The sequence below is a fragment of the Lactuca saligna genome, chromosome 6, assembly GCF_052625555.1.
Source record: "Lactuca saligna cultivar CGN05327 chromosome 6, ASM5262555v1, whole genome shotgun sequence".
In the NCBI taxonomy this organism is placed as follows: Eukaryota; Viridiplantae; Streptophyta; class Magnoliopsida; order Asterales; family Asteraceae; genus Lactuca; species Lactuca saligna.
Genome location: NC_136422.1, coordinates 144,560,001 through 144,570,762, shown reverse-complemented (window position 1 = coordinate 144,570,762; position 10,762 = coordinate 144,560,001). Strand labels below are relative to the sequence as shown.

The 10,762-nt window shown below is 34.1% G+C and overlaps 1 pseudogene; it reads right to left on the bottom strand.

Moving 5' to 3' along the window:
• Positions 1–7,841: 7,841 nt before the first annotated feature.
• On the bottom strand, positions 7,842–9,694 carry LOC145002973 (DEAD-box ATP-dependent RNA helicase 20-like; annotated as a pseudogene).
• Between the last annotated feature and the right edge of the window lie 1,068 nt (positions 9,695–10,762).

Below are 10,762 nucleotides of genomic sequence, written 5' to 3'. Positions count from 1 at the left end.
AACAACATATAATAAAAATTTCAGCAAGAAAAAAAAAAGATGAAGAAGAGGTTGGAAGAGGTTAGAAAAGGCAGTACAAGTGCTGCGCCAAACAGAGCACGCGCAAAGGTTTTTTACTCTGAAGACTTCTAAAAATCAAACAGCTGCGAGATGAAAAGTGTTGCGTGTGTGCTGCGTCGCGCAACAATAAGAGGTCTGAAGAGGTTTTTTCCAAAAAAACAAACAGCACCTTAGGCACTGTTTGTTTTTTCTAAAACAAAATTCTTCTAACCACTTATTGTTGCATTGCGCAGCACATGTCCATCACTTGGCCATTCGTAGTTGTTTGTTTTTTAGTAGACTTCTGACTTAAAAGCTATTGTGCGTGTGCTGTGTGGTACAACAGTCTGCAGAGGTTAAAAAACAAACAAAGTTTTTATTACATGCTGCAGCCGTTCCCCCTCCCCCCCCCCCCCCCCTCCCTCTTCTGTTACAGAGGGCTGCAAATGTGGTCTGCAGACTTCAAACATTTTCACTTTAGAAAAACAAACGGCACATTAGTCACTTTGGTGACCATTTCCAAGCCACAACTCTCTTTCTCTCTCACATTCTGCTTGTATATTAGGATATTTAACGTTTTAAGATTTTAATTATTATTTTAGGATTTCAATTATCGTTTAACCATTTCAATCATCTTTTTAGGATATCCATAATGCATTAAACTTCATAAAATTCAATGGATTGTCACATTATTTTTTTTAAATTCCATACGACTTAATTAATTTTTTCCTACAATGCACTGAATTCTAAAGAGTTCAATAGAAAATTACAAAAACAAATTTATAGTACATATTAAGATTGAAAAACTTTATTTTTTCTCATTGAAGAGTTCAATAGCGATTAAACTCAAAATTAATTGAATGTTAAGGTGACATCTCACTACGATAAAGTTTCTTAAATTGAATGACAACTAGACTTGTCATCTCATTCAACCATCCTACCGAACTCATTATTATGGATCCTCTTAGCACATGTTTTAATAGTTTTAATACAAAAGGGTTGGAAGGATTAGAAAGTTTATAGGGAATTTGGAAAACTACAGGAACCGGGCGTCGGATTTTAAATTTTATCATTGGATTTTAAAATCGTTATAGACACATTTGGTGCTAAAAACATATCACAAACTTTAATCTTTTCCAACGATGAACATGAACCATTAAGTAAATGTTATATGCAAACTCCGAGTTTTCTAACACAAGTGTGTTAGGTACAGACAACGGATGTTAGGTTTTTAGATTTATTTAAAAAACATAAATAGTGCTTTTTATTAAGTCACATTTTTCATGCTCCGAATCCTTTTTTAGCTCAGAATTATTTAGACAATTTTCTCACTACTATTTTGTTTGTTACATTCATCTTATGTGTACATAACTATGACTATTGGGTTATTTATGTCCAAAACTATATTATTATATATGTTATAAGGTTAAGAAATATCTTGTTATTTTAGTCCGGCTTACAAAAAATCTAAAATTTTATTTTTTAAATAAAAAAACCTTGATTACTAGGGAAAAAAGAATCAAATGAGCCATTCTTCCCAGCTTTGCATATTTAAACCGGTAATCGAAACTTCCAGTTAAAAAAATATAAAGATTTTTCGGTTAATTTGGTTAAAATATTAGTATTTTTTAAAGATAATCCAATATAATAATATGTAAATTTTTATTCAAAATTAGCCCACTAGTTTATATGTATCACCTACATTATTTTCTCTTTGTGTAGGTTTAAGTTGGGAACATATAGTTAATTGGTTTTGATTATAAGCAAAATCACAAACAATGACGAAAACGAAGAAACTCGTCTTGATGATTGAATGTTCTTTGAAATGTATATTAATTTTACAACTCAACGATCCATCAATGTCTACGACATCATGCATGTGTTTTTGTGAAGATGAAGTTATAGTAAGCAGGCCGTGTAAAGATATAATATCCATTTACTAAATTGATATGAACCATTAAGTTTGATAACGGTAATTTGGGTATGCTCCAATTGGAGGACTTGCTAAAGTTCTCATAGAAAGTTGTGTTATTATATGGTGGTTATTTTCAAAAACGCTTTATTATAGGTGACAAAATTGCAAAAATGGTTCCCGTGGTATGTAAATTTTTGGGGTTTTAGTTCAAATCCTGAGTTTTTTAGATTCATGGTCTTTTTGAAGTGGTTTGTATGTGAAAATAATCCTTCTGAAAATTGAAATGATCATAATACCCTTGGGATATTTATTTTTCATTTTTCTTTCATTTTATTTTTAAATTTAATATTTATTTATATATTTTAACAATTAAAAAAAATAATAAAGGATCTCTCTCTCTCTCTCTCTCTCACTCTCTCTCTCTCTCTCTCTCTGACTGCGAAAGAAACCACCAGAGTGGTTGCAAATTCCGGCGAGATCGAAAGGGACAAGAGCCCTCGTTCCCCTCTTCTTCCTCTGTTGCATGGAGCCACCTAATGCACCAGGATTTTCGAGAAAACACAACCTCGAACACCTCTTTCCTCGCATAATTATTGGATCAGAAAAGAAAGAACAATCTATCTCCCTCGCCACCGCAGATGACAATGACCTCCACAGTTGCCGTCGTTGATGAAGAGTAAACCCACAAAGGGTCGCCAATCTAGACGGACCCCCTTCTCCCTCCTCGTGATTTTTGATCCACCAACAGAAAACCTCTCTTGCTGCTTCGTCCGTTCTTTTCTCAATCTGATGAAAATGAAGGCGCCTCCCCTTTTTGATTTTTGATCCACAACCAACTAAACAATATCATCATGATTTGGATTTAGGGAATTTCTGGAAGAGTACTTTGAACTCACAACAACACCATACAAGACCTGAACACTCTTACCGGCTTAACTTACCCCATCCATCACATTCCACAAATCCATAACAAATCTCACCGATCAAAACCACCATCTGGGGTTCAGATTAGAGTTAGGGTTCTTGAGACTCATAAAAGGGCTTCTTGTTTATCACCATAACACCAATCTTCCTAAGATCACAATATTATCTCATAATCAACATCAACCTTTTCTAAATGAAGCTTTCATTCTGTTTGTAGTATGATAGCTTCATTTTATTTACTTATTTTTATAGTTTATTTTAGTACATTTCATTCGCATTTTAGTTAACTTTCATGCATATTTTCCCTTTTGTTATTTTTATGACCATTTCGGGGTACTTTCTAGTTTCTTGAGCATTATTGCAGATTTTCTTGGAAACTAGCGGGGCGGCACTCTTGCGAGGCGCTTGGGCTTGAAAGGAATTGGAGATTTCATGCTTGATGGCTATGAAGGTGATTCATGGGGTGGACTTGTCAATTGCTTGAAGGCTTGGAAGAATTGAGCTTTAAATTTGAAAGATGCGGGGGAACATTCAAGCGTATCACGAGCTTTGGAGGATTTAGAGAGGTCAAATTGGGCTTTAAATGAAGAAAAACTTGAAGAAAGTGGGCTAGGAGGTGATTGGATTCGATCTGGGCTAGTGGGATATGCTTTAGAGGCCCAAAATCTCAAAGGAGCCCATGTCAGGTACCACCCGCGCAACCCACCCGCGCAGCAGCACGCGGGTCGCGCAAGGCCCTGCAGGGGCAATTTCGGAAATCCTTCTTTTGAGCTATTTGAGGAAGGTTGGTGCCCATCTTTTGCATACACTTGCACATCCGATTTTTGGAGATTCTCTCTGGAGTTTTGGAGACTTTTGAAGGCCAAGAACCCTTGAAGAACATCATATTTTTACCTCTTGATTCTTGCTTAATGTTTGGTACAATTTTCTCTAACTTTGTTTCTTTGTGTTTAGCCATGCTTGGCTAAACTAATCTTGGTTGACTTTTGGTTAATCCTTTGAACTTTTGTTGAATGTTGAAGAATCCATGAACATGTTCTTGAATCTTTATGGGAATGTTTTGTGTTTTAACATCTTATCATTACTTGTATGTTTTAGTTCATGAGTTTAAATGTGTTTGTGGTGATTAGTTGGCTAATTTCTTGATTAAGTAAAGGATCCTCAAATTAGCAAGCAACAAATGATTTTTGTGTTGTTTTTGCTTCACACAATCATAAAAACATTTCCTCCAACATGGTGGTGAAAGCATTTGACCCCTCTTGGATTTGGTGACTTTTTGGTTCTTAATGCTAGTTGACTTTCACTAATTACATGCTATTTGGAATTAGTGACTTTGACTAAGGAAATTGTTATGAGCTTCTCTAGCCATTTCAACAATTAAGAAAAGTCTAGGTAATCTCAAGCTCCTTGGATTACTATAGCCAAATTGAGGATTTAAAACAAGTATTGCACCATTGAATTCTAATGATATGTTCATCAAAAGTCAAAGTGAGAAAACTTTAAGTCAACCATCTTTCCCTTATTGATTTTACACCAAATTCTTATTTTTGTTGCAATTGTCTATTTAAATCATAGTTAATTCTAGTTTGTTTCAAGTATTCAAAACACCAAAACCCCCCATTTTATTTTTATTGTTATTTTACAAGTATTTTTACAAAGAGATTTTTCATAGAGTTAGAAATTGAACCAATCTCCGTGGATTCAATCCCTTTACCACTATACACTATTTTAGTGTGTAACATTTAGGATTATTATTTGTGTTGGCCTCGACAACCACCATAGTACCACCGGAAATCGAGATTTGGGTGTAGTACCATCGACGATTTGGGTATGTTCCCTACTGGAAATCGGAGAAGATGAGCAGGGAGCGAAGAAGGGGAGATGAGTGGTGGTGATGAAGGTTTCTTTGGACATTGGTATGAGGAAGAATATGATTTTGAAGATGCAAAAATAAATGGTCTGTTCTTGATTTTAAGAGAGAGAGAGAGAGAGAGAGAGAGAGAAGTGGGCCCAGATTAATTATTTATTTTCTTTTTTATTTAAATTAAATAGAAAACACATAAAAAATATATCAGAAGGGCATTATAGTCATTTCAATTTTGCGAGGGATCAAATTTACATACAAACATGGCCAAAAGGACCACGAATCCAAAAAAGTCGGGGTTTGGACTAAAACCCCAAAAAAAAATCCATACCACAGGGACCATTGTTGCAATTTTGTCATTATATGTCAAACGAGTCTTAAACTCGAAACTAATGAATTATATCTTCTTATCTTAAACATACGTAAATTGAAAATGAACAAAGGATGTACATATAAACGAGTGAATTGTTTTGTATAAGAATTTACATATCATTATAGTGGATTATATTCAAAAAAGAGTCATAATATTTTGACCAAATTAACGGAAAATTTTCTTAAATTTTTTTAACGAAAAAGCCTCGATTACTGAGTAAAAAAATAAGAAATCGGAAAAAATGGCTTATTTGAAATTTTACCCAATAACTTGGATTTTTCTATTCAAAAAATAAATTATGAAATTTATAATAAACTATACCAAAATGTCGAGATTTTTCTAACAATAACCTTTGTTATATTAACAATATCATATGTTTGGTTTATAAATTTGAAGTGATATGTTTAAGAGAGAAGAATAAAGATAGAAAGTAATTATGGTGTATTATTTTGTGTAAAGTTTATACAAAAACATAACACATATAATAGAGATTGGACCAATAGAAGTAACGCACACAGATTGTTGAGATGTCAATAGTAAAGAACAGGTGGAGGAGGAGGAGGGGAGAAACACTCAATTTAGAACTTAAGTAAAGAAAATGTAGAGATGGAAGTCCTTTTGTTAGCACATTGGCAAGATGCAAAGAAATAGATATGTAACAAATATCCAACTTTTGAGATAACACCATGTCACAAATGAAATAAAGGTCAATCTTTATATTTTTGGTCCTTTTATGAAAATCATGATTAGCAACAAGATATGTAGTACCAATGTTGTCACACCACAATGTAGGAGACGAATATATATCTATATATAGCTTACATAAGAGGGATGTCAATCAACATAACTCGGTTGCAGTATGAGAAAGAGCTCGCACTACTAGAAAAACAGCCTTTTACGACGCTCATTGCGCGTCGTAAACGGCTCAGACGACGCGCAAATGCGCGTCAAGGAAGGCCCTGTCATAAAGAGAGACGACGCGCGTTTACGACACGCAATGCGTATCAAGGAAGGTCCTGTCATAAATGAAGATGACACGCATTCGCGTATCGTAACCTTACGACGCGCGTGTTAATGACACGTAATGCGTATCAAGAAAACCCCTGTCAAGAAAGGCCATGTCATAAATGAAGATGACACACATTTTTGCGTATCATAATTTTAAATGTTTAAAAAAATATTCTTTATAGATTTACTTATTTTCAAATTAAATTTGTATTTAATGTTTCATAATAGAAAATAAAATATCATATACAAAAAATAGAATCCATTGCATAAATTTAATGTCATACAAATAATCGTTCCATGGAAAGATAAAACAAATCAATAGAAGTTGTAACAAAAATTTACAAATGAATTAGATACAAAAAATACAATCCATTGCCCCTTTGCTAACTAATCTGTACAAATTTACCCTTGTTTCTAATCATTTTCTTAAATACTTTACAAACATAATTCATCCATAGTACCTGAACTATAGTTGTAGCCTTGTTTCTTCTTCTTTTGAACTCATCTCTTGCAACCATTGCTCTAAGCTTAGTCTGAATAGATACAACAACTCCTTGTCCATTATGTGAAAAATACAACCGGAGAGTGGCCTACCTTCATAATAGCAATAACTAACGAAGCAGGAATGAAAGAGAAGGCAATACTCACAACAATAGCTGCAGTGAATGCATCTAGGTCCTACAAGATCATTAAAATCACTATTTAAATACACACTACATATAAAGGTGTCGATATTCTGATTGCATGTACTTAATATATAAAGACTCCAACAATAAATAGATATGTTATGTTACCTTGAGACACCTTTGAAGGGGATCCAAAATGCCATACCAATTTGGGATCTAAAATGCAATACAATAAAGAAATCCAACATTATTAATTTTGCAAAAGAGTACCTATAACACCAATGTTTATAAAGGTCCCCATGGCTCCATCATTACCCTAGTCCATGTACTCCAAAATCTTTCTTGTTCCTGCAAGCTAGCTGTAATGGCATTCCTGCAAGTGCTCCTTCTCCCCTGGATCCTTGAACAAAAACCCAAATAAATTTTAAACTTTTATTTATATTCGAATATTTTTTTTTTCGTTGTATATACAATAACTGAATTTGACATTTATAGTTTAGTAGTTGGAATTGGAAGAATCATAATTTGTCATGCCTTTAATTGGCAGGAAATGGAATGGAATTTAACAAAAAAGGAAGAATAGAATTGAATGGTGAATCCCATCAAACATGGAATTTGAAGGAATCTGATTTAATTTAATTCCATCCATTTGCCAATCAAACATGCCATGGAATGGAATCTCCAATTTCAATTCCATCAGAACCATGATAAGCATACCTTAACACATTTTCCATCATTTGAAAATGATAGAGCAAGAACACGAACAACTTCCATCAAAGTACCTATTCGATATACATCCTGTACATAAATATAATTTATATTTATATTTTATAACAATTCAATTATTGAAAAAGGAAGTGTTCCTCACTGTGTTGGGGTTCAGCTTTGTCTATCATCAACATTACAAGTTGTCTCAGTATTGTCCACCGCCACATGGAATAAGCTGCAGAAGAAAGTTCAAAGGAAGGAAACAAATTCAAAATTCTTAAAAAAATTAAAAATCTTAAAAAAAAAAAGCATCCAAGGACTTTGATACCTGTAAACTTTAGTTCCTTATCCAACTTATCCTACAATACATCTGTCACACCCTTCTCATCCGTCACGAAAACCCCCATGACCTATATAAATCAAACATCAAAGCTTCAATAACAAAACCAAAGGGCAAATCTGTCATTTTTTTGGAAAAATCAAACCCAGCCAAACGAACCTGAGGGTGGAGGAGGTGCACCTCGCCCTATTGCCGCTAAATCAGGGTTGAGTTTCTGACGGGCCTCCTGAAGTATGGCAATAAGTTCCTTAGCAAACCGAGCATTTGTTGATGTAAAGAAAGTGTATGCTGTCCCTTTAGCCCCGACTCTTCCTGTTCTCCCAATCCTATGAACATAATCTTCCAAGGAACCCGGGAAATCATAATTTATCACATATTTCATGTCCTTCACATCTGTAGCTGTCATTATTAGACTTTTACTAGCTTTGAATTCGGATAAATCCTAATCTCTTTCTGCTTGACTTTTATCTCCATGGATTGATAATGCGGGCCACCCGTCCATTCTGAGCTGGCGGGTGATTTGGTCACACCCTTTCTTCGTGTCCATAAAAATTAGAATTCTACTCCCATCCATGATGTCATCCAACAGTTTCACCAATCTGAAAAAAAAATTATCAAATTTTATTATTTTAAAGCTTCTAAAAAGTTGAAAATAAAAAATCATCTATAAAAATGGTCTGCTTACTTGTTGTACTTTTGATTCTGAGTAACAATATCAACATGTTGCTGAATCGAATGGTTAGCTTTTAAGTCTTGTGAACTAATAACCACCTGTCCAAATTTCAAATGTCCAAAAAAAAGGATTAAATATGAACACACGGTGAAAATAGAAAAAAAGTAGTCACTTTGTATGGGTTGTAAAGAAACTGTCTTGCAAGTTGTTCGACTTCCTTTGGCCATGTAGCACTCCAATAAAAGGTTTGAAAATCTGGTCGCATCTGTGTATATACAAAAACCCATGAGATAAGAAAAATTGAAATATTTTAGTTTTCTCTTATTATAAAAGGCAGGTTAAAAACTACTAATCACAATTCACAAACCTGTGAAACAATTTTTTTCATTTGAGGTTCAAAACCCATGTCAAGCATCCTATATGCCTCATCCAACACAAGGTAAGTCACCCTCCTCAGGTTTGTATGATGAGACTCCAACATATCAATCAATCTTCCAGGTGTAGCAATGATAATATGAACACCTGAAAGAAAAGATTTAAAAAAAATGATGATGAAACATGTGCTTTAGGCACAACAAAGATAGATAGATAGATATAATGCTGGAAAATGTTGAATACGCTGAAGAAGCATAAGGATATACCCGATCCATAGTAGTAAATTCATCTTTGAGCTTATCACCACCTACCTTTCTGTAAATCACGAACTTGAGGAACCTTTGGAACCCCACCATAAATGTAAGTATTCTTAATCTTTGAAGTTGTGCCAAATTTAGTTGCTTCTTGTTGTATTTGAACAGCAAGTTCACAAGTTGGAGCTAAAACTAACACAATCGGTCCATCTCCTTTTACTGTGATACCTGTAAACTCGCCGGAAATGGGTTATCCTATTCATTTTCTGATTGTGAATTTGACCTTCACGTCCTTTGTGCTCATTCTATTACCGGTACTTCCCGTACTTATCAACCCTCAATGGTTCACCCCAATCAAACTCATGGTCAAGAAATGGATCCATAAAGTGGACAGAACTCTTACCAAGCACAAAATGCCTGCCCTCCTACTAGTGTTCATAACCCTATTACTAATTTCCAATATTCTTTCGTGGCTCCTGTTATTGTTGGGGTTCAGCTTCGCGATTGCAACTCTACATTTCTCTTCATCCTGCAATAAATGCTCTAGTTCTTCTATTTCTTTCTTAAGTTCACTAACTTCCTCATTCATATACATCTCTATCACCTGATCTTATCCTTCCACTGACTCAAGCTCCTACATCATGAATTTTTATGAACGTTTATAATTAACTATTTAAACATAGTTTCTGAGATTATTAAGTTTAAAATGTGATAGAATATCATCTTAAGACTTAGCTGTTCATCAAGTGTGAAATGTTCTTTGGTCCAATCACAAGAAGCACCAAGTCGCCTTATCTGAAGTCTTCTCTACCTGATTCAACCCTCTTAATTCATTCAGATGCCAACATTCTTTCAACAACCAACTGAAAACAATATCTGTTAGATATATAATATATTAACTAAGTAGACTAATACAATAATCAGAAATCCATTTGTGGAAAAACTCAAACCTGAGTTGCATTGCCAGCATGATCAGTTCCAGAGAGCTACAGTGTAGGTCTGCCCTTCATCCTGTTGTATCTGATCATAATATCCTGGAACACAATTGAAAATATGAATGGTTTGTTTATTTACACATTGAATAAAGAAAAAATGATGAATTTTACAAAGTTTTTATGTGAATCTATGTTGTTAGTAAACATTTACCAAACCTCAAGAGTTACAAACATAACATGTCTCATGTGCAATGAACCAGTCACGTTTGGAGGTTGCATTGTGACAACAAAAGGTTCATTTCCCTTATCAAAGTTTGGCTTGAAATGCCCTTGGGAATCCCACCTAGAAGCAATCAATGATTAATACATAGAAATGATGATATGATAATCATTTTTTCAGTTAATACGAAACATGGCACATTCGATCAAAAGTAATACCAGTTGCATACACTCTTTCCAGATGAATTGCCTTCAATCTGGTATAATAAAAGTGGATACTACTTAGACATATATATATATATATATATATATATATATATATATATATATACACACACATTTAGGCTCATTAAGTGTGGCCATAAAGCTAGGGTTCCATGATACAAAAGAAGAACTTTGAAATTACCTGGTTCGATTCAACACCCCCATCAGAAAGGTTTCCATTATCTTCAGATTCATCTTTTATAGCACCTTTGTGAAAACATGTGAGAACAAATTTAAATTATTGA